The sequence below is a fragment of the Ornithorhynchus anatinus genome, chromosome 14, assembly GCF_004115215.2.
Source record: "Ornithorhynchus anatinus isolate Pmale09 chromosome 14, mOrnAna1.pri.v4, whole genome shotgun sequence".
In the NCBI taxonomy this organism is placed as follows: domain Eukaryota; kingdom Metazoa; phylum Chordata; class Mammalia; order Monotremata; family Ornithorhynchidae; genus Ornithorhynchus; species Ornithorhynchus anatinus.
Window position 1 is genome coordinate 6,861,529 of NC_041741.1, and position 22,470 is coordinate 6,883,998.

The window sequence follows — 22,470 nt, forward strand, 5'->3', positions numbered from 1 at the left end:
GTCCCCGATCTCCATGCTCCCACACTCCCAATCCTGCCGGCTCCCTTCAAGCCCAAGTGGAGAAATGAATCCCATGAATGCCGAGCTGTTTGTTTTTTATTTATTCCCACATATTTGTAACTCTTTTGAATCCAACCTTCTGGGTGTAACTTGTCTTCCCCACTAGATTATAAATTCAGGTGTGGATACAACACCACTGACTTTTCCTACATGTCTCGTAAGCACTTAGTACAGTGTTCCAGACTCAGAAGATGCTCAGTAACTACCTTTGATGATCTAATGATGATAGCCTGACTTCAAGGGAGCTTTTGCTAGATAATTCGGCTCCTCGGTTTCAAAAAGGAAATAGCACCGTAAAATCCGTGGAGAAAAATCACTAGGGCATCTGGGATTTTTTTTTTAAAAAAAAAAGCACTGCCCTTTGTCTTTTTTTGTTTCCTTCCCACCAAAGCTAAGTCAAAGAAGTTGTAAATCCCATTTTAATGAGCCCTCTTATAGTCCTCCTTCTTCTTCTACATAATGAGATTCTCTTCTTGGGAATATGATCCAAATCCTTGGCATCTGTGTCCTGTACCCCAAGATCTCTCTCTCTGAGTGTCCAGTAGTCCACTGAATCTATCGTAGTGTCCTAACAGGAGGAGTTCTACTGAGGGCCATGGATGATTGATGCAGAAAGGAAGCACTCCCATTGAATTTTGCCTTTCAGGTCCCATCAGAGAAGGCTGGGGGGATGTTGCCAGATTTTTCCAGGCCCTGATTTACAAGTTGAACGGTGGTGGCAATTTCTCCTTTCCTCCCTGCCACAAGCCTGCGGAGAGAGTGGGCAGCCCTCCCTGACAAAAATTCAGTAGTGATTTCTTCCGATGCCTCTGTGACAAAATAAACATGCCCTTTATTCTTGCAGGTAGAAGCCTCGTGTCCCTCTTTCTACCCCATGAAAATACATATACCTGTCATGGGAAGTGGCTTCCATGAAACGGAAGGGGCTGACTGGACCGGAATGTCCTAGGAAAAATACATTAAGGGGGCAAGGCCACTTGAAGCTTCTAGTGGGGCCTGCAAAAGAGGAAGTCTTAGGGACCATCAAGGCAAATAATAGTAATAATAATAAACTGTGGTATTTTTAAGTGCTTACTATGTTCCAGACACTGTAATAAGTGCTAGGAGGGATACAAGGAAATCAGGTGGGGCACAGTCCGTGTCTCACATGGGGCTCACATTCTCAGTCCCCATTTTCCTGATTCGGTAACTGAGGCCCAGAGAAGGTAAGTGACTTAGCCAAGGTCACGTAGCAGACAAGTGGCAGAGCTGGGATTAAAAACCAGGTCCTTCTGACTCCTGGGCCCATACTCTATCCAGTAGGCCACGCTCGCTTTCCTCCTTGCCCTTTCTGAAATGCCTCAATAATCTTGATTCTTCAAGGCATTGCTAGAGCAGCAGTGTAAATAAGACCAGAGATTGGACTGGGGGCTGAAGGGAGAGAAGAAACTGAGAATGATGGACAAAAGGGGTGCTGATCCATTGGCCAGTGGAGGATGCTGGGAAATTGTCCAGACGGTAATATAGCTATCCCTATCTTCCTTTTAACTGTAATTTCCAACACAAAATACGGGTTGCTGTGTCTGCCACGTTGATGACTTATACCAATGACTGCATCACTTCACACTTTTCAAACTCTTATTTTTGAAAACACTGGCAAACCAATCCCAAATAATATGACGAATAGAGTGGAAGCCAATGACTTTCTCCAGTAAGATGACTGAACATAAATGTTGCAGTGTCACCGTTGCTTAAATCTGTTGAGAAGAAACTATCATTACCTACGGTACCGTCACTACTTTGAGATCAATTTCACCGCAAACGTATATTGTCTTCACCTTGTATTGTTCCACAGTCTTTGGTTGTTTCATGGGCTCATATTCACTTTTTATGCATTTACGGATCTCGTTTGAATGTAATTGCGTAGCTGAAAAATGAACCTTTCCAGGGTCTTTCAGTGCGCCTCTTCTTGGAAGCATAACTTCATTAAATCAGGAATTTCTATTACGTAAAGCTTTCACCGTGAATCCGGCTTACACAGTCGCAGTGTCCACAAAGGAACGACTTGTTTATTTCCTTGCCATCGGGCGACAGTCTTGCAAATAAGAAGAAACTACACCCAGGTGTAAAGAGTAATCAAGGTTTCAGTCCTGCAAGTTTAAGAGCCAAGTGCTCAGGCTGACTAACCCACGGGGGAGATTGCTAAGTCTGCTGAGTGAACAGGACCAGAAGGGGCTAGGATTCCTCTGCATATAATGAGCAGTGGCCTTCAGGGCCCCGGGAACACTCGTAACGGTTGGACTTTACACTGTTAGCTATCACGTGAGTCGAAATGAACCGTCTTCTTGCTCCCATATGTGTGTGAGAAGGATGTACGATGACGAGACAAAAGACGCTTGCCTGTCCACTCGGGAGGCGCACAGTCAGAACTGTTTAGTCTGCTAGGACGTCAGTCTTTAGACCAAACATTAAAGCCAATGCTTGGCGAGATCGTTTTAGGGCAGTACTGACAACTAATAAAAAGACTAGATCTGTGCTGCGTTTCTGAAAACATCTCCTAATGGTTGGCAAGTGGCTCAGTGGAAAGAGCCCAGGCTTGGGAGTCAGAGGTCATGGGTTCGAATCCCGACTCTGCCCCTTGTCAGCTCTGTGACTGTTGGCAAGTCAATTCACTTCTCTGTGCCTCAGTTTCCTCATCTGAAAAATGGGGGTGAAGACTGTGAGCCTCACGTGGGACAACCTCATTCCCCTGTATCTACCCCAGCGCTTAGAACAGTGCTCTGCACGTAGTAAGCGCTTAACAAATACCAACATTATTATTATTATTACCATTGCTTTGGTGTTATAGGGCGTTTTGGTTAGGATCACCCGCACAAAATTTGTTATCAGTAGTTGAGACCGGCGATGGGTGGGCTGAAAAAGATACGTTCTGTGGGGCTTGGAGTGTGTTGTTTTTGAACTGTCAGTGCCTCGAAAGCAAGCCACAGGGAATAGCAGTCTCTAAGAGTTTTTGTTTTTAATGGCATTTGTTAAGCATCTACTGTGTGCCTAACACTATACTAAGCACTGAAGTTAGCACGACTTAGCACTTAACTGATCAACTTAGCTGATCAAGTTGGACACGATCCATGTTCCACCTGGGGAAATCACAGTATTTATCCCCATTTTTCAGCTGAGGTCACTGAGGCACAGAGAATTTAAATGGTTTGCCCAAAGTCACACAGCAGACGAGTGGTGGAGCTGGAATCGGAGCTCAGGTCCTTCTGTCTCCCGGGCCCGTGCTGCCTGCACTAGGCCACACTACTTGTAAGTGAACGGCTAAGGAAAAGTGTTGCCCTCTTAGATCATTCTTGTGCCCATGTTTCCACTGAAAAAGAACATGGCAAACTGCTAATCAAATTAAGTGGCGAGAGCCTTTATAGCTTTTTTTTAAAATGGCATTTGTTAAGCGTTTACTATGTGCCAGGCACTGTTCTAAGCGCGGGGGTAGATACAAGGTAATCAAGTTGTCCGACGTGGGGCTCGCAGTCTTATCCCCATTTTACAGATGAGGCAACTGAGGTACAGAGAAGTGAAGTGACTTCCCAAGGTCACACAACAGACAAGCGGCAGAGTCGGGAGTAGAACCATGTCTTCCTGACTCCCGGGCCTGTGCTCTCTCTACTAGACCACACTGCTTCTCCTAACTGTGTATTATTAGATTGTAAGCTCCGTTAGGGCCAGGACCATGTCTATTTATTCTTATCACATCCCCTGCCTAGCATTTAATGCAATACTACGCGCAGAGTAGGTGCTCAGTAAATACTGCCGATTGGAATAAATCTAAGATCACCAGGCAAGAGTTTGCGCCTATACTGGCTAAATAGTTCTAAACCAGCAGTACCTTACACTAGTTCCAACCCCAAGTTATTGGCGAATCCTTTTGTTTGATCCCTGAGTTTATCTTTACCTCTAAAACTTTTTGCTAAAAAAAGAATGTTGTCTTTTCTTGTCAAATTTTACTGACTACACTGTATCCCGAGGTAAACACAGATAAGGAAAACTAAATAAGAAAGTGACAGGATGCAAAGAAGCTAGTGGCTTCCATGTTAAATTGATTAGTACTTTGTATAACGATGCAAAACCCTACTAATTGCTGAACAAAGAACAAATATTGCTGGAGAATTGAGGGGTGATACATCACGTAGAAATGTGAATTTAACAGAGATTCAATTCTTAGTTATCAAAGATGCTTTTAATGTTCCTTTGCTTTGGTGGGGACTTAAGGTTGCTATGTTTTAAATATGAAGACTAGCTGCACAGACTTTGCGATATCAGTTTCTTCTCTTTGTGTTGTTTTAATTGTCGATGATGTGTAATTGTTTCCGTAAAAGCAACACCTGAAACAGAGCACTGAATAATGAAGCAATTCTTGACGTTTTCATTGGAGTATTAGGATAAAAAGAAAATTATCGAGATCAAGTCTTCCACTGTCAGGATTCAAAAGAGCCCCCAAATGCCTGCATGGCGTGTTTCACAGACATGACATTTAAAAGGAGCATCTTTGTTCTTTGAAAATCCTGCCCTCTTAAGTAAAGTGCTGCCTACTGAACTGCAAAGGCATCTGAAGATACTTTTCCAATTTGTTTTTATTGGCTATAATAAAGATAAGAGAACTCTTTGTAGCCTAAGCTTTGAGTTCAGAACAAGACAAACAATTCTCAAGTAATCTCAAATGATAAAGTTCCATAAGTGGGGTGTGATGAGCTTCAGAGACATTTTTTCACCACTGTACCTTTTTTCTGAAATAGCGGCAAGGAAGAACATTCTGCTAAGATACCATTTCGGGCATTGAGAAGATGAAATGCGTTTAATTCTGTCATCTATAAGCCGTTAAAAACCAAATGCATATATTTCTTGATGACGCTAAGGTGCCCCATTCTCTCTCTTCAGTCGTGCAGATTTGCAACTGATGTCTTTCATAGTTCTTTATGCGGATTGGCTTTGACCTAGTGTTTTGGTCTTATCTGTGGGCTTCTCGATGGGCTTTTTTATATGAAGGTGTGATGGACAACTGGCTGCTTCGACTTAGAGCCGATTTTAGTTTTCACATGGCTGAATCATAAATTGGCTCTCCTCACTGTGTTTCCTCCTATTGTTTAAATGAATGTTACAGTATGGATCGCTCAGCCCGGCCAAGCCCATCCCTTCACCACCAGTGGGAAAACAAAGTCAAATAGCAGAGGAACACTTGGTTCCACTGCAATGCTGCAGTTTGTCTTCTTTCTAAGCTCTAACGCTAAGGGAAACTTGTGCTGTCGTAGCTGTTAGAGTATTCCACATGGGTGCGTTTCTTCTAATCCCATGTTGTGCTGCATCCAAACCGCGCTTGCACCGTCAGAGGAATGTCCCCTAATTCCCGACCAACCCCCAAGCCTAAACGCACAGTTGAAGCCCGCGTTATGGCCAAACTGAATGGCCACCTCTATAAACCGGGTGACCTGCTGAAAATTGGAAGTCCAAAATGGTCCCTCAGTGCCTGAAGGCCCTTAGTGTACACTGCTTTTCACACAGTGAATGTTCAATAAAAATCGATTGATTGATCGATTGAGGTTGCTAACCTTGGCATCAGGGCCATCTCCTTGGGGACGGAGATGGCCAAGAGTCATCCGAGGTCTCTTGGAAGACCTGAGAGTTTCCAGGTAGGACTGAAAGTTCCTTAAGTGACAACTTTCTGGCCTATCAGCTCTTCGAAGCCGTCCCCCCACCTAATCTTCCTGTCTCCTAAAATCCCTGCCCCTTCTCGCTTTGGCTTTCAAAGGCAAAAGTTGGCAGCTAGGACTCTGAACAATCAATCAATGGTATTTATTAAGCACTCACTATGAACAGAGCACTGTACTCAGCGTTTGGGAGAGTACAATACAACAAAATGAGCAGACACGTTGCCTGACCGTAACAAGCTTACCATCAACCGTCTAGATGCTCGAACAGCCCATCTGCTGCCCATCGCTTTAAGACAGGGAATTGGAAACAGTGTCCTACTAACTTTAAGTGTACGCATAAATATAGAAACTATTTTTGGCCAAACTCGAACCTGTCCACAGCCTCGCCCTTAAAATCAAAGGATGACTGTATATTCTGTTTTATCATTGACCCTGGCTCCTGACTGCCCTCTACGATCTCTGTGCTTCCAGATGAGATTTAAAAGAGGTATTTCTGTGATCATCTTCCCTTAGGAAAGAAAGTCATTTCTAGAAAGTTGCTGGTTAATGAGTTATGGTACAAGTTAGTTTGCAGGGTATTGGTGAAAGACAGCAGGATAGCTGTTAATTCCACCCCAACCCAACATCGCATAACCTCCGTTGCTCAATTTATCCGAGTTATTCAAGAACGGCAGGCCGACATATAGTTAGCAGTTAAACGTGCGGTCAACATACCCAAACGCCGATCTTTTTTCCCCATCATCCTCAGTGATATCCCAGCTCTGCCATTTGTCAGCTGCGTGACTGTGGGCAAGTCACTTAACTTGTCTGGGCCTCAGTTCCCTCATCTGTCAAATGGGGATTAACTGTGAGCCTCACGTGGGACAACCTGATAACCCTGTATCTACCCCAGCATTTAGAACAGTGCTCTGCACCTAGTAAGTGCTTAACAAATGCCAGCATTATTATTATTATATTTGAGTACCTACTGAGCAGGAAGTACTTTACTAAGCACTTGGGAGAGTATAAGAAACAAGACTCATGTTACAGTCCAGTCGGGGACAAACAGACAAAAATGATTCGCGATTTGTCCTTTAACCACATCTAGTCAGAAGCATGCTCAAAGGAGCTATGTCTTTTTGGGTTTCCTCTCTAAGCTTAAGTGGAATCAAGCCCCTCCTCCAAGGATACTGTCATCTGCCTCTTTTTTGTTTTAGCCATTTTACGGATCTCTTGCCGTTCCCCAAAAGGTGAAATATCTTCATGCTCTGAGTGACCCTCATATAAGCAGGGGATTTCATTGCAGTTGCAATGAGCTTCGTAATTATTTAATAAAGCTTTAAGGGCCGTTTTATGATTCTGAGCATCCGTCTCTTTCCTGAAGAAAGAAGGCTATTCGTACCCTTTGAATATTTTGTTTTCATTTTTTCCTTCAAGGAACAACCAATTCCTGCATAATAAAGTGACGGCTTGTTTGATCTTATGGTCTAAATCCTAGCTGATGATGCATTTTTTTTTTTTAAAAAAAATTGCTTTACGATGAGTGAGTGAGCAGGCAATTGCTTCCATTTTGGCCGATCCAAATGAGATTAGGCTGCCCTACATCTGAACTGAGTCGAATCTTGAATCGCCTTTTTGGATTCTCAGCACTTCTGAGTGCTACTGTTTGTCAAGATGCATAGAACATATCAATCATAATTGACAGAAATCAACTGGGGATTTGTTGAAGGCAGCAATAAATTTTAATTACAGAAAATCTTAGATTCCCCAGATGTGGGCGCACATTAGGCCTGATGGTGTCAGCTTTTCGAAGGTGACCCTAATCTCCCTGTATGCAATGATGCCTCTCTTAATATTTCTTCATCTTTGGAGACTTCAGCAGAGCGAAATTTGCTTCCTTGTCAATGAGAAGCCGGTCTCTCGATCGTCTCTTAATTAGCAAACGGACACCCCCCCATCAAAAACGAATCTGACGTTATCCTTAAGGCTGAGCGGAGAAGTAGTGATGTCTATTGGTTAAAACCAAAAAGACAGTCCAAACCCCCAAATTCCTTTTATTTGTTCCCAGATGGCATCTAGACTTTTATCTCTATTTCCCTCCTCTGTGCCCAGAACAGTGCTTTGCCCAAAACAGGTGCCTGAGCTCTCTGAAGGAGAAGTGTAGACTCTGACACATCAGTCTTTCATTGGTACCACTGGGGAGTGGTGACAAAATGAATCAGAAAAGGAAAGAGCCTCTATCTCTGTAATTTAATAATGTTACCATCAGTTATTCAGTGTTTTCTATCAACGATATCTATTGAGCGCTTACAACGTGCAGAGCACTGTACAAAGCGATTGGGAGACGACCACAGAATTAGCAGGCACGTTCCCTGCCTATAACGAGCTTAAGACGGTGAGCCCCATGTGGGACAGAGACTATGTCCAACCCAATTTGCTTGCCTGGCACCATAGTAAGTGCTCAATAAATAGCACAATTAATTACAGTCGAGAGGGAGGCATTAATAAGAATATATTTATGATATAATTTAAAGATATGTGCATTAGTGCTATGGGGTTGGGAGTGGGGCGATTATCAAATGTCCCCAAGTCAGAGATCCAAGTGCCTAGATGATGCAGAAGGGAGAAAGAGCCGGGAAAAGAGCTTAATCGGGCATGGCCTCTTTCAGGAGCTGTGACTTTAATAGTGTTTTGGAGGTGGAGAGGGTGGCGGTCTGGCAGATGGGGAGGGGGAGAAGTACTGGGGTAGATGCAAGGTAATCATGGGATGGAGACTGTCCCATGTGGGACTCACAGTCTAAAAGAGAGATGAGGAAACTGAGGCCCAGGAAGGTTGCCAAAGGTCACACAGAGCCAGGACTGAAATCCAGATCTCTCTGGTTTCCTGGCCACAGATCCCATGCTCTTTCCATGATGCCTCTCTCTATTTTTGACATTGGCAGCGGGGGAGAAGGGAGAACAGTTGTGTCCCATCTCAAAATCGTGTCTCCTCTCCAATGCTTGGCATATAGTAAGTGCGAAATAAGTGCCAAAATCAACAACAATTAGCAACAGAAGCAGTGTTGTCCAGCGGAAAGAGAACACGCCTGGAAGTCAGAGGAGCTGGGTACGAATCTCGACTCTGCCACTTGCCTGCGGGGGGACCTTGGTCAGGTCACTAAGCTTCTCTGTGCCTCCGTGTCCTCACCTGTCAAATGGGGATTCAATGCCTGTTCTCCCTCCTACTTAGAGTGTGAGCCCCATGCAGGATAGGAATGGTGATCAGCCGCATTATCTTGTAACTACCCCAGCATTTAGTACAGTGCTTGGCACCCCTATTAATTTTGTTTAAAGAGACGTACATCACCTTGATTCTATTTATTTGCCATTGTTTTTATGAGATGTTCTTCCCCCTGACTCTATTTATTATTTATTGCCATTGTTCTTGTCTGCCCGTCTCCCCCGATTAGACCGTAAGCCCGTCAAAGGGCAGGGACTGTCTCTATCTGTTGCTGATTTGTACATTCCAAGTGCTTAGTACAGTGCTCTGCACATAGTAAGCGCTCAATAAATACTATTGAATGAATGAATGAACTTAAGTACCACTACAATAGTAATGATAATACTAGCAATAATTTCACCTCTTAAACACCATCCTTTCCAATGCCCATTTCTAGTCAAATATGTCTGCTTACTTCAGTAAGCGCTAGGCCAGACAACTCGTCCCTGGCCAGCGGCCAATTAAAATCGGTGACCACAGGCCACTATCGACTTTTTTTTCTCCATGGTATTTGTTCAGCGCTTACTATGTAGCAGGCACTCTTCTAAGTGTTGAGGAAGATTCAAGGTAATCAGGTTGGACACAGTCCATTTCCCATATGGGGCTCACTGTTTTAATCCCTATTTTACTGACGAGGTACCTGAAGCGCAGAGAAGTTAAGTCTTTTGCTCAAGATCCCACAGCGGACAAGTGGTGGAGCTGGAATTAGAACCCAGGTCCTGCTGACTCCCAGGCCCGTGCTTTATCCACTAGGCCATGCCATTTGACGGCCACCCCTAAGTGAAATCTATCAAATAAAATTGGAGTGGGAGTAATTTTTTTCCTAGGGCCTCATGTGAGTGCCGCTACCTCCGTTGACATCTGGCTCGATATGATTTTGCTAATGTCATATTAGGATCGGAGAAATACAGAAAATATGGACTAGAAATTAAACGCATTAATCAGCCTGAAGGGGTATTTAAAGCTGCTTATAAACGAAAACCAATTGAACATTTGTAATTGGAGTTATTTAAGAGCAGAGCTATAGGTACTTCTATTTTCGAGACTGGCTGCGGAGTGAAGTTCTACGTTACAAAAATAATCATTAAAAAGAAAAATGGTCACAGTATTATAAGTGGAATATGTGTTTCCACAATAGAGAGAAAGGCCTGGGTAATTCACTGTTTTCTCGTAATTCATTGGCCATTATTCTATAATGAAAATATATTTTACGTAGAGGACTCTTGCAAAAAAAAAAAAAAAGATAAATGAAAGGGAACCAGCATGACCTAGTGGAAAGAGCATATGTGGCGACCAAGGTCATACAAAAGGCAAATCTGAAAAGCTTAAAGGGGGAGTCACCTAGTGGGACAGAGACCACCTGACCTATCATTATTATTTACTGTGTTTCCTGTGTGCAGACCATTGTACTAAGCACTTGGGAGAGTACAGTGCAACAGTTCCCTACCCACAAGGAGCACACAGTCTAGAGAGGGAGACAGATGTAAATGTAAATAAATTATGCATTCATTCATTCAGTAGTATTTATTGAGTGCTTACTATGTGTAGAGCACTGTACTAAGCACTGGGAATGTACAAATCGGTGACAGAGACAGTCCCTGCCCTTTGATGGGCTTACGGTCTAATCGACGGGCTTACGGTCTAATAAGAACCTAAGTGCTGTGGGGCTGAGCACAAGGGCTTAAAGGGTACAGATCCAAGGCATAGGTGACACAGAAAAGAAAAAGAATTAAGGGAATAGAGTGCCCTGAAGCTAGGCCACCAATCTGAACAAATGCGGATTTTAGAAAAATCAAGAAGCAGCATGGCTCATGCCTCAGAGCCCAGGCTTGGGAGTCAGAGGTCATGGGTTCAAATCCCAGCTCTGCCACTTGTCAGCTGTGTGACTGTGGTGCAGTCACTTAACTTCTCTGTGCCTCAGTTACCTCATCTGTAAAATGGGGATTGACTGTGAAACTCACGTGGGATAACCTGATCTACCCCAGGGCTTAGAACAGTGCTTTGCACATAGTAAGTGCTTAACAAATACCAACATTATTAAAAATAGTAACCATCAAAGTGGGTAAGATAACATCTGCATCTCAAGTGCCATGCCAATCGATTGATTTTTTTTTTTTAAAGAACCTTACATGGATGATACCGTTTTATGATCTTGATTTATACTCCCCTCAAAACAACCCCTCCCATCAGAAAGTGAAGTAGTATTATTCCTCAACCTCAGATGCAGATAAATAAAAGGTTCATCCGTATTCCACGAATCAATTAAAGGTGACCTCATCCTCCATGTTCTTCTGCCAACCTCCGCTGTCGCCAAACTCGATCCCTTTTCCTCGAGCAGTTTGAGTGTGTTCATGTAGAAGGGGGGCTGCGGTGACAATAAATGGGATAGTAAAACATATTCAGGAAATGGAACCTTAGCTATTATTCAGAATTGAGTCACTCAGCATCAGGCATACATTGAAGAAAATATGTCATAAAAATGTAAAGATGCCACAGAATTAGCATAATAAATTGTTCATATATTTCTATATAAAGATGAGCAGATGTCTTTGAAATCATTTGAATTATCTTCTGTTTTAAAATTTATTCTTGACATGGCTGCCAGATTTGCACATTGACTTTGCCAAGATAATGTATCTGGTGTGGATGAAAATTTCCAATTTGAAGTGTCAGTTTCTTAGCAACCATGGAGTCTCAAAGAATCTACATTTGGAGAGCTATTAAGATGTGCATCAAAAGACACATATTTTCCAAAAATAAAGGCAATTTGCACCTATCAGTTTTCGGTAAGGTCATAAATAAAGTGGAAGTCATACCCCTAGTTCAATTTTTAGGATCCTCGTTGCTCTTTCGTCCTTTTACCCTATTTTTCATCATCGCCATCACCTTTCTTCTCCTCTCTTTCAGCCCAAATTGTTCTTGCGTTCATGTATGTGTAAGTATAGAGACGTGGACATAAGCTTGTTACGGAGAGGGAATGGGTCTATTTATTGTTTTATTGTACTCTCTCAAGCTCCTAGCACAGTGCTCTGCACACAGTGCTGAATAAATACAATTGAATGAATGAACTATATATAATGTTCTCTTTCCTCCCTTTAAACTTCTCATCTTTTCCCACCACTCTCCCTTTCTTTTTGCCACCATCTTTCCCTCTTTCCCTCATGCGTTCCACTAGATGTTTTGTTTTCCTTTCTTGTCATTTTGACCCTCTCATCTCTCTGCCCCAGTCCCATTTTAGTTTCCTAAAAATTGACTTCACCAATTCAAACTGTTGTATCTGTTAAGCGTTTACTATGTTGGGTAGATCCAAGATGCAGGTTGGCCACAATCCTGTAGCGGATAAACTTACAGTCTAAGGGGAAGGGAGGGTGGATATTGAATCCCCATCTTACTGATGAGGAAACGAGGCCTAGAGAAGTTAAGTGACTTGCTCAATGACCCAGAGAAGGTAAATGGAGTCAGGACAAGAGTCGAGGTCCTCTGATTTCGAGGCTCCTGCTCTTTCCACTAGATCATTCTGCTTTTCTGCATTCTCACATATCTGTCTCCCCCGATTAGACTGTTAGCCCATCATTGGGCAGGGATTGTCTCTGTTGCTGAATTGTGCATTCCAAGTGCTCTGTATTGTATATTCCAAGTGCTCAGTACAGTGATCTGCACATAGTAAGCGCTCAATAAATACTATTGAATGAATGAATTAAACATACCCAAATAAATTAAAATTAAAACCAATTAAACAAACATACCCACCCCAGTACAAACTCTCTTTCTAACTCTCTCTCTCTCACACACATACACGCATCCATCACCAATTGCACCCAGATGGATAAAATAATAATTATGGTATTTGTTAAGAGCTTACTATACGCCAAGCACCGTTCTAAACGCTGGGGTAGCTACAAGGTAATCAGGTTGTCCCACGTGGGGCTCACCATTGTAATCCCCATTTTACAGATGAGGTAACTGAGGAACAGAGACATTAAGTGGCTTGCCCAAGGTCACAGCAGACAGGTGACGGAGGAGGGATTAGAACCCATGACCTCTGACTCCCAAGCCCGTGCTCTTTCCACTAAGCCACACTGCTTCTAAAAGAGAAGCTTGAGGTTGAAGTGAACTAAGGTTTATCTTCTTCCCAAATGATTGAAATATCTGTGCTTGGCTCGCCATCGCCCAAGGAATATCACTCAGCGATTCTGGAAATGTGTTCCCAGGGGCCGAAGAGAGAAGAGGTGAAATGGACAAGGGTGTTTGTTTTAAGCAATAATCTGGATGATTTAAAAAAGCATTTTTTCCCCCAAATTAACCATTTCATCATTCATCTCTCATACTTTGCTTTAGAAAATGTGGATACGTAGCACCATTCAGAGTAGATTGAAAATATCCCTCAGAATGCAAATAGTGAAATATTGTCCATTTCTCATGTTTCCCAGTGGGAAACCGCCTTTGGGAAATGATCGATACTGAAATTCTGGTCTCTGTTTCAATAACCTTTTACCAAATGTTCTATATCTGAATCTTTTGGATTCATCTGTCATTGTTTTCATTGATCAGTGATCAAAATCAATGAGTAGCTATACAGGAACCAGAAGAACCCCTTCAGGAGAGAACGGAACAAGATTTCACTCGCCCTGTCTTACCTTTTGAAAAATGCATATGGATTTCATCTGCGGGTTCATGGGCTCATTTGTTTAGGGTTCCGTCTACTTTGGTTTCCATCATGTCTTGCAAAGGTTGACGAGAAACATTTCATAATCAGGCGACTGTAGAAGGCAAGGCTGACATGCCATGTCCCACCTACGCCTAGTCCTTCTCCATTCCTGTGAAGCTGTCAGGGACTTGGTTCTGTAGAGATGTTTAGGAGATTAAGTGAACTTGGTACCAGATGCAAACACTAAAGAATTAATCATTTATTCATTTTCTAAACAGGTCATCCTTAGAAGACTTACTCCATTAGCTGTCAGACTGCAGGGACGGCGAGGAAGCGCTCACTGGGATAAAATGAGTGAGTATCGCACCGTTCATTAGCATTCCGTTTGGACCTCCTCTCCGCCTCAGTAGAGGTCGCACCTCTGGCCGAAATGGGTTTGAGAACATAATTATTAATTTGCCAGTGGCATTTATTGAGCACTTACTGTTTGCAGAGCACTGCATTAAGCACTTGGGAGAGTACAACACAGCAGAAATGGTAGACGCATTTCCTGCCCACATCGAGCTTACCATCTATAGCTTCTCCAGTAATTCTGCGGTCTTCTCTGAAAACTAAGCAGGGATTGAAAGGAGGCTCTGCTCTCGGCCTGTGTCACGACCTCCTTGGAAACTACCTAATTTATGAAGAGCAGATTGCTTGTCCTGCCAACATTCCCGTCATCCCCGTTGGGCAGATGGATGCATTATGGGACAGACTTGTAGTGCATTACCTGCCATCATTAAGTAGGATTTGCCCTTGCACTTTTGCATTCTAAAACTCTTGCCCTGTGATTCCAGAAAAGGTTTGAAATTTATCTGTTACCAAAAAGATGATGGCCTGGTGCTAGTGACAATTACCCGAGTTGTTAGGACTAAGAAACGACACCTACACTTGAGGTTGGTTTCATGCACTTTTTCCATCTGGTTATCTTGCTGAATAATTACCAATTTTCTCCAGGTCAGAAGGGTAAATGTCATTTGTAATTGAACCTGTTTTCTGGGTTATCATAAAGGATTCCATTAGAATTCAGTCATTAGGAGAAGCAGTAAGGCTATGTTTTTGTCATTTCGTCAACCAGTGAGCCACACAGTGAAGGTGAATAGCATCAGAGATTTATTCAACACAATATTGAATACGATTAGTTCTCATAATGACTTACATGGAGTTGAATGTAAATCTCTCTTCACAACAAGATTTAATATTATTAGCATTCCAGAGATAAGGTACGATTCACACCTCTCACTTTCATTTGCAGAGTTTTTAAAAAAAAATTTAGGATGCATTGTGGTATTTAGTGGATTCTGGACACGGATCTCAGAAGTTATCAAAGTCATTTTTTATCGGCGCTGAGGCTATCTCTCATCCAGGAAGAAGTCAGTGAGGGTTTGTGTCTGCTGATTTAAAATCGAGCCTGTGGGCAAATCTGTAGAGGCCGTGGAGTTTTCAGCCAAACTGGTTCAGAGGAGGAAGTTAGTGGGAGGGCTTTTTGTAGCGCTCACACCTGTCATCAACCAAACCGAGGCTTGTTGTCAATAAGAGGACTTTTCGTAGTGGGAGGGAAGGTAGTGAAGAGTGTGAAAAACATGGTGCATTGGACAGAAGGTAAGAATTGGAAATAGTTGGGAAAACCTTCTCCAACTGATTTCAAGTCTTCCCACCTTATTTCTCCCAACTCCCATATCAGTACTCTCACACCACCTAAGTACTCGAGTACTCACAAAATCCCGGAACACTTACGGATATATCCCAATTATGCCTTACTTTCCTCCTCTCTATAGCACACTAGCATCTATTTCTTTTCCCACTCCTTTCTGTGTCGACCTTTATTCACCACCCCCAATCCCAGCCCCACCACACTTATAATAATAATAATAATTGTGGTATTGTTAAGCTCCTACTATATGTCAGGCACTGTACTAAGCACTGGGGTAGATACAAGGTAATGGGGTTGGACACAGTCCCTGTCCCACATCTCAATCTCCCAATCTCAATCCCCATTTTAGAGATGAGGTAACTGAAGCACAGAGAAGTGAAGTGACTTTTCCAAGATCATACAGCAGACGGGGGTAGAGCCATGATTGGGACCCGGCTCATTCTGATTCCCAGGCCCATGCTTTATACGCTAGGCCACGATGCTTATTCATTTATAATAATAATAATGTTGGTATTGGTTAAGTGCTTACTACGTGTAGAGCGCTGGGGTAGATAAAGGGTAATCAGGTTGTCCCACATGAGGCTCTCAGTCTTAATCCCTATTTTACAGATGAGGTAACTGAGGCACAGAGAAGTTAAGTGACTTGTCCACAGTCACACAGCTGACAAGCGGCGGAGCCAGGATTCGAACCCATGACCTATGACTCCCAAGCCCGGGCTCTTTCCGCTGAGCCACGCTTCTTCTCTAGTGCTGCTGCACTATTTGGAATGCATTTAATGACCCGTCCATAACTCACCTGATATGTTTTCATACCCCAAGGGAGAATTTAGTTTATCGCTTTTTCCATATTTTAAAATTCCGCTTCCCCTTACCTTATTTTCTTCTATTAATCTTTTTATATTCCCCCCCGACACCAAAGTGCTATCACTTGTAAATGGGCACTATGCCCTGCCATTCCTATGCTACTATTTCTACTACTATTCTACTACTATGCTACTATTACATTAGCAGGGCACTTAACATCAATATTCCTAGAACAGTGCAATTCTGACACAAATAATGGCTGACGCGGTAGCTAACCAGTTGAACTCTCAAATCATTTCCTTAGAAGGAACAGTCTGACGTTGTCAATTTGAAAAACAAACCGCCCCCACCCACCCCCGAAAAACTCAACCCAGTAAATATTTGCTGAATTGTGATCACTTTAAGATGGTGTTGACCTTAGAGGAAATCCATGTGGATAATTTTGATCAAAAAGGTGGAAGGGGCAGTACCGCCAGGAAAGTCTCCCTCTAGATGGTCAGGTCCTCCTGAAGATGGTCAGTTCTTCCTGTACTCTTCCTGTGCCGCCCGCCTCCTCACCGTCCCTCGGTCTCGCCCATCCCGCCGTCGACCCCCGGGGCCACGTCCTCCCGCGGTCCCGGAACGCCCTCCTTCCTCACCTCCGACAATCTAATTCTCTTCCCCTCTTCAAATCCCTACTTAAAGCCCACCTCCTCCAAGAGGCCTTCCCAGACTGAGCTCCCCCCTTTTTCCCTCTGCTCCCTCTACCCCCCCCACCTCTCCGCAGTTAAACCCTCTTCTCCCCCCTTTCCCTCTCCTCCGCCCCCTCTCCCGGCCCATCCCCTCAGCACTGTACTCGTCCTCTCAACTGTATATATCTTCATCACCCTATTCATTTTGTTTAATGAGATGTATATCACCCTGATTCTATTTATTTGCCGTTGTTTTTATGAGATGTTCTTCCCCTTGACTCTATTTATTGCCATCGTTCTTGTCTGCCCGTCTCCCCCGATTAGACCGTAAGCCCGTCAAACGGCAGGGACTGTCTCTATCTGTTGCCAATTTGTACATTCCAAGCGCTTAGTATGGCGCTCTGCACATAGTAAGCGCTCAATAAATACTATTGAATGAATGAATACGCTGCTAGCTCCTCCTGTAGATGGTCAGGTCCTCCTGTAGATGATTAGCTCCTCCTGTATGCGGTCAACTCCTCCCGTACTCTGCTAGCTTCTCCCATAGGCATTCAGCTCCCCTTTAGGTGGTCAGCTCTTCCAATGGTCAGCTCCTCTGTATTCATTCATTCATTCAATGTAGACATTCTGTAGACAGTCAGGTCCTTCTGTAGATGCTCAGCTCCTTAAGGGGAGCGACTGTGTCCACCAATGCTATCACACTGCACTTCCCAAGAGCAAAGCCTCGCATGGAAGGCAAAAACTTTCAAGCGACTCTCGTGATCCAGAAGTGGAGAAGACGTGTATGCTTTCACCAAGCCGGGAGGAAGGTCGTTGAAAACACATTCAGAGAGAAAGCAGTTTGTTTTATGTATCCATGAGGGTATTCTAATCACTCGAGGTATGGCAACTACAAAGAAAAGAGTATTCGAAAACAGCAGCTTCTCAAATGCAGTTGGAATATTCAGCTTCATCTTAGGTGCATGCAAATCTCTAGTGTATATCATACACTGTAATAATGTTGGTATTTGTTAAGTGCTTACTATGTGCAGAGCACTGCTTTAAGCGGTGGGGTAGATACAGGGTAATCAGTTTGTCCCACGCGAGGCTCACAGTTAATCCCCCTTTACAGATGAGGTAACTGAGGCCCAGAGAAGTGAAGTGACTTGCCCACAGTCACACAGCTGACAAATGGCAGAGTCGGGAGTCGAACCCATGACCTCCGACTCCGAAGCCCAGGCTCTTTCCACTGAGCCGCGCTGCCTCCCTGTAAGCAAGGTACCACTGTAAGAGGTAAAGTTCTGGACCTTTTGTATATTAACAGACTGTCCCCTTAGGAAAAGATATAAAATTAGATTGGGAAGAAGTTCCCCTAACCTAAGCCTTTTAGAATCCCATCTACCTTTTCGGGAGAAAAATAGTCCTTTGTTTTTTTTTATAACTACTCATTGGAAATCGATAAGATAGCCTCTCCAAAGATTGTCATAGTTGCGGGGCAGGGAAAGGAAGCATCATAGATAAACGAATAGTACAAGGATAGCATAGTTTCTTAGCTGCTGTCGTTTGTAATAAATATGCCCTGAAAGAGACACAGCTCAAAGGCAAACAGAGCCCATTTCTGTGTGTACACAATTGAGTAACAAGAATTCTTCTTAGCCACCAATTCCACGTTGATTTCCAGGAAGTTTATCCTGGTCCCTTATTAAATAGTGCCATTATGAATAAAGGCAGGAAAGGAATTTACCTGCAATTTATGGCAGCAAGGCACAAAGAAAGAAAACCACCTAATCTGCTCCACTGTAATCCTGCCATTACAATGCATACATATAATTTTGAGCAATCTATTTTATGAAAGTATGAAGGATTTGAATTCTGTTCAAAAGATTCTACTGGATTTGCTGCACACATTAATGAGCACTGGGGGTCTGAATAAATGCAATTTCAACACTCAATGGAGTGTGTTGATTATATGATAGGAATTTTGTGATGCGCCTTGAATCTGCGCTTCAGAGCTCAATATTCAATCTCCATTTGAATGGGTTTCCCGTATATTTTATGTGGCAAGTGGAGGTTCGTTTAAAATATCAGACTGCTGACTCTTCTTGATAGCCTTAGCTCTGTTCACAATAGATCATTTGGTTTATCGGGACACCAGTCTCTTTCTGATGAAAGTCAGCAATGTCCCTAATCTGATCTTCATGCCGCTGGCTGGAATACGCCATGCACCTGTTTGATTCAAAGGGAGCTGCTGGGTCAAAAGAGGCTAAGTGGTCTAATTTAAACGAAGTTGCCCTTACCTGCTACTTCAATCTTACTGCCCACTAGGGTTTTTTAAAAATCTGTTCCAGAATTACTCTTGTTTCTGTAGAATGACTCCTTCATTCATTTTCTAGGTAGCAGAGTTCGAACCATTGCTTTCTCTTTTCAAGATCTGGAAAGGCCTTTAGGCCGACTTGCTTTCAGATTTTTGGTTTCTAAGCATTTTTCTGCGTAGATTGCTATGTCTGGAAAAAAGGAGTCCAGTTAGATAAATGAAAATATGCTCCCGATTCTTCATTAGATACACAGTAAATTCTCCAATATCACTTGTGATTATTGTGTGTTTTGGATACGACACTGATAGGGAATTGAGCTGTGTTCTCAAACTACATGTCTCAATTTTTCTCCCCTTATTCTCTTTCCTTTTTATCCTTTATCCCCTCTCACCTTCTACGCTTCCTTCTTCTCCTCTTCCCTTCCCCCCGCACCACTCTCCATATTCTCTCTCTCCCCGTATCAGTCCCCCTGCCCAGTTATCTCAACTGGCTCAATGCCAAGCCAACCAGGCTATTCTAAGACAATGGCCCAGATGGGGATGATTCTTGTTTTCAAAAATGTAATTGAGACTCACTCTATAAGAGAAATAAGGAATTCATTTCTTGTATTGTCAGCACAGATAAAGGCCAGTTGAAAATTAGCATCGTAAGGATTATTTTGGACTTAAGATTTAAGGTAAAGTTTGGTTAATTATCCAGACATTTCAGGGCAAAAAGCCTGCAGCTAAAAAAAAAAAAGTGTACCTTTTTTTTTTCTCCCTTTGGCTTTAGTTGTCTATCTTGGCAGACGATATTGCTAGAATTCACTGGATAATTGCTTCCTCCTCACTTGAGGATGCTTACGTCAACATGGCCTATCTATGTTTGCGCAATAAAATGTCCACGGATCAGTGTTTGTTCAACTAGAGTAAGGTCTTAATTCAAACGATTTATTTTTCTATACTTTGTGCTGGGAATACTGGAAGCAAAAAGGCACTTGGGATTATAGCTCAACAATGTTTGCTTTCTTTCAAAACAGTTTGCCCAGTGAAGTGTCATTGCTATTTGTCAATTCTGGAGTTGACAGACAAGTAATGACTGAATGATGATTTCAAACTGGCAACAATGGGGCTAGGCTAAAGTACATGAAGATACGTAGAGATATACATCTCCTGTACTTTATTGTACTATCTCAAGCACTTAATATAGTGCTTAATTAATACCATAGATTAACTGAAGGTTTAAGACAGAATGTATAAGGCTTGTGAAAGCGTCAACTTCAGTAGAGAGAAACTGATTTGTGAAGTTTTTTTTATGTCATCGTGACCATCATTGGTCTTTATAGAGCACCTACTGAGTGCAGGGCACTGGGCTAAGCACTCTGAAGTGCTTAGAAACAACATTTCCGAAACAAAGCCCATCCCCTGCCTTCGAAGTGCTTACAGTCTGTCATTGGAAAAGCTCTGTTTTTCTTGCCGTGAATGGTATTCATCAGACCCCAGGTGCTGAACAATGAAGTAAGGTCTGGAGTAGATTTAAGATAAACGATTAAGACAGAATGGCTATTCTTGAAAGCATTTAGAAAAAGACATAGATATCTCTGCTCATAGTAACATCTCATTTATCGTCTCAGGGAATTGTGCACACAAAGCGGTGTACAGTGTTTTTACGCTTCGCTTGCACACAACTGCCTGACAGCACTAATGTAGTCAGAGATGAATGAGTCCTAAAATGTACTTCCAGGAAAGCTTTTTGAGGAAGGATTCTGGGGAATTCATATGGTGGATCAAGTTGAAATTGATCACAAAGGACATTATAACGGGCAGGACTAGAGGTTGGACTCCATAACGAATGTTGGAAACAGGCATGTGTGCCAGTATTATCCGCAACGAGTTACTGGTGATAAATGTTCAGAAGAGATGAGCTATGTCATCTTTCTATTTTAATTAAAATATAAATTGTTCATTTCATGCCCCATTTCTGCCATTAAGTACTCACTTGTGTAAGATAGAGGCTAGTGATTTACGAATTCTCTCATTTTTTGACATTTCTTGCCTGTTGATGATCCTGGAAAGTTCACTTTTTTATTTTCTTTGCTCTCCCTTTAAGTTTTTTAACCACCCAAGAAGACTGGAGCATATGGGAAGGTGTGCAATACCCGTCTTCCCAACAAAATAGTTCAGATAATGTAATCATGGGCATCTGACCTTTTCAATGGATTCCTCCCATGTCTGTTCAAAGGCCAGTTCAATGCTTTACTGCATTGCTGCACTTTCCCATGTAAGACTTAGGAATTGACATTTGCAAAACCGCTGGGGGAACCGCGGCACTGTTAGGCCTAATCTTTGGGATGCTACCTGAATTTGACTCTAGCATGACAATATAAAGCACGAGAGGGCTAGAGAGGAAAATTTCAACTCATTTAGAAATTGGAAATCTCTAAAAGGAAAGAAATCAGGTCTGTATTCGACATAGCTTGCGGTATGGACTCGTTCTCACGTAAGCGCTTGAGAAATACATTTTTGGTGATGACGGTTAGGTCATTATACTGTCTCATTTTAAATGCTCCTACTAATTCACCGTAAAAGCTGTTCTACTTTCCTCCTCCATGATTAGATACAGGATTGTTGCTCACTAGACCTATCTATTGTACTTGAAGGAGACATTTTAAATGATGAGCTCCTACCTATTCGGGTGGGTTTAACGGAAAGGAACAAGAGAAGCGGCATGGCATATGTCACCCGTCGCCGGGGACAGGTTCTTTCGGAATTGGCGCGGCGAGAGAGAGAGGCCGGGGATGGAAAACCTGAGCTTTGTATAGAATTTATTCCGTGGGGCGAATTGAATTAATTAATTATTTAGACCCAACAAATCGGCCTTCCCTTTTGGGAGAAATACGGTGTTAAAGCTTCCCTAACGGGAGGAATACACTGGTATGTTACTTGCATGTGGCCGGACACCCGAGCCCACTTATGGTTTACTCACAACGTGGTGAGGCGGCTGGCTCCCACCATACGCTCGTCCCACCAGGGAGGAATCCACCTTTGCTTTAAATACACTTATGCGTTAAACACTAATGAGTTACATACACTTATGAGTTACATACACTTATGCGTTAAACCCAGTTATGCGTTACCCACTTATGGTTACTCGCACTCGGTGAGGCGGCTAGCTCCCACCCCGTTCACGTCCCACTGGGGAGGCACCCACTTGACATCAAATCCATTTAAACGTTACATACCCACGATGAAGCGACTGGCCTCCAACCCCACGAGCGCTCATCAGGAGAGGACACTCACCCAACCCACGGCTCCTCACTCGGTGCAGGCAGAGCGGCCTTCTCACGCCCTGCACAGAGGCGGACCTGCAGCCAGCTGCTGCGAGTCCCGTTCCTCTGCACAG

The 22,470-nt window shown here is 43.0% G+C and overlaps 1 long non-coding RNA gene across 1 annotated transcript in view; it reads left to right on the top strand.

Annotated features, from left to right (window-relative positions):
- The first annotated feature begins 13,905 nt into the window (after positions 1 to 13,905).
- Positions 13,906 to 22,470, top strand: part of LOC120638813 — a 59,676-nt gene continuing 51,111 nt past the window's right edge. Inside the window, exon 1 of the long non-coding RNA XR_005660782.1 lies at positions 13,906 to 13,981. This is a non-coding gene — a long non-coding RNA (uncharacterized LOC120638813). The remainder of the gene's footprint in view (positions 13,982 to 22,470) is intronic.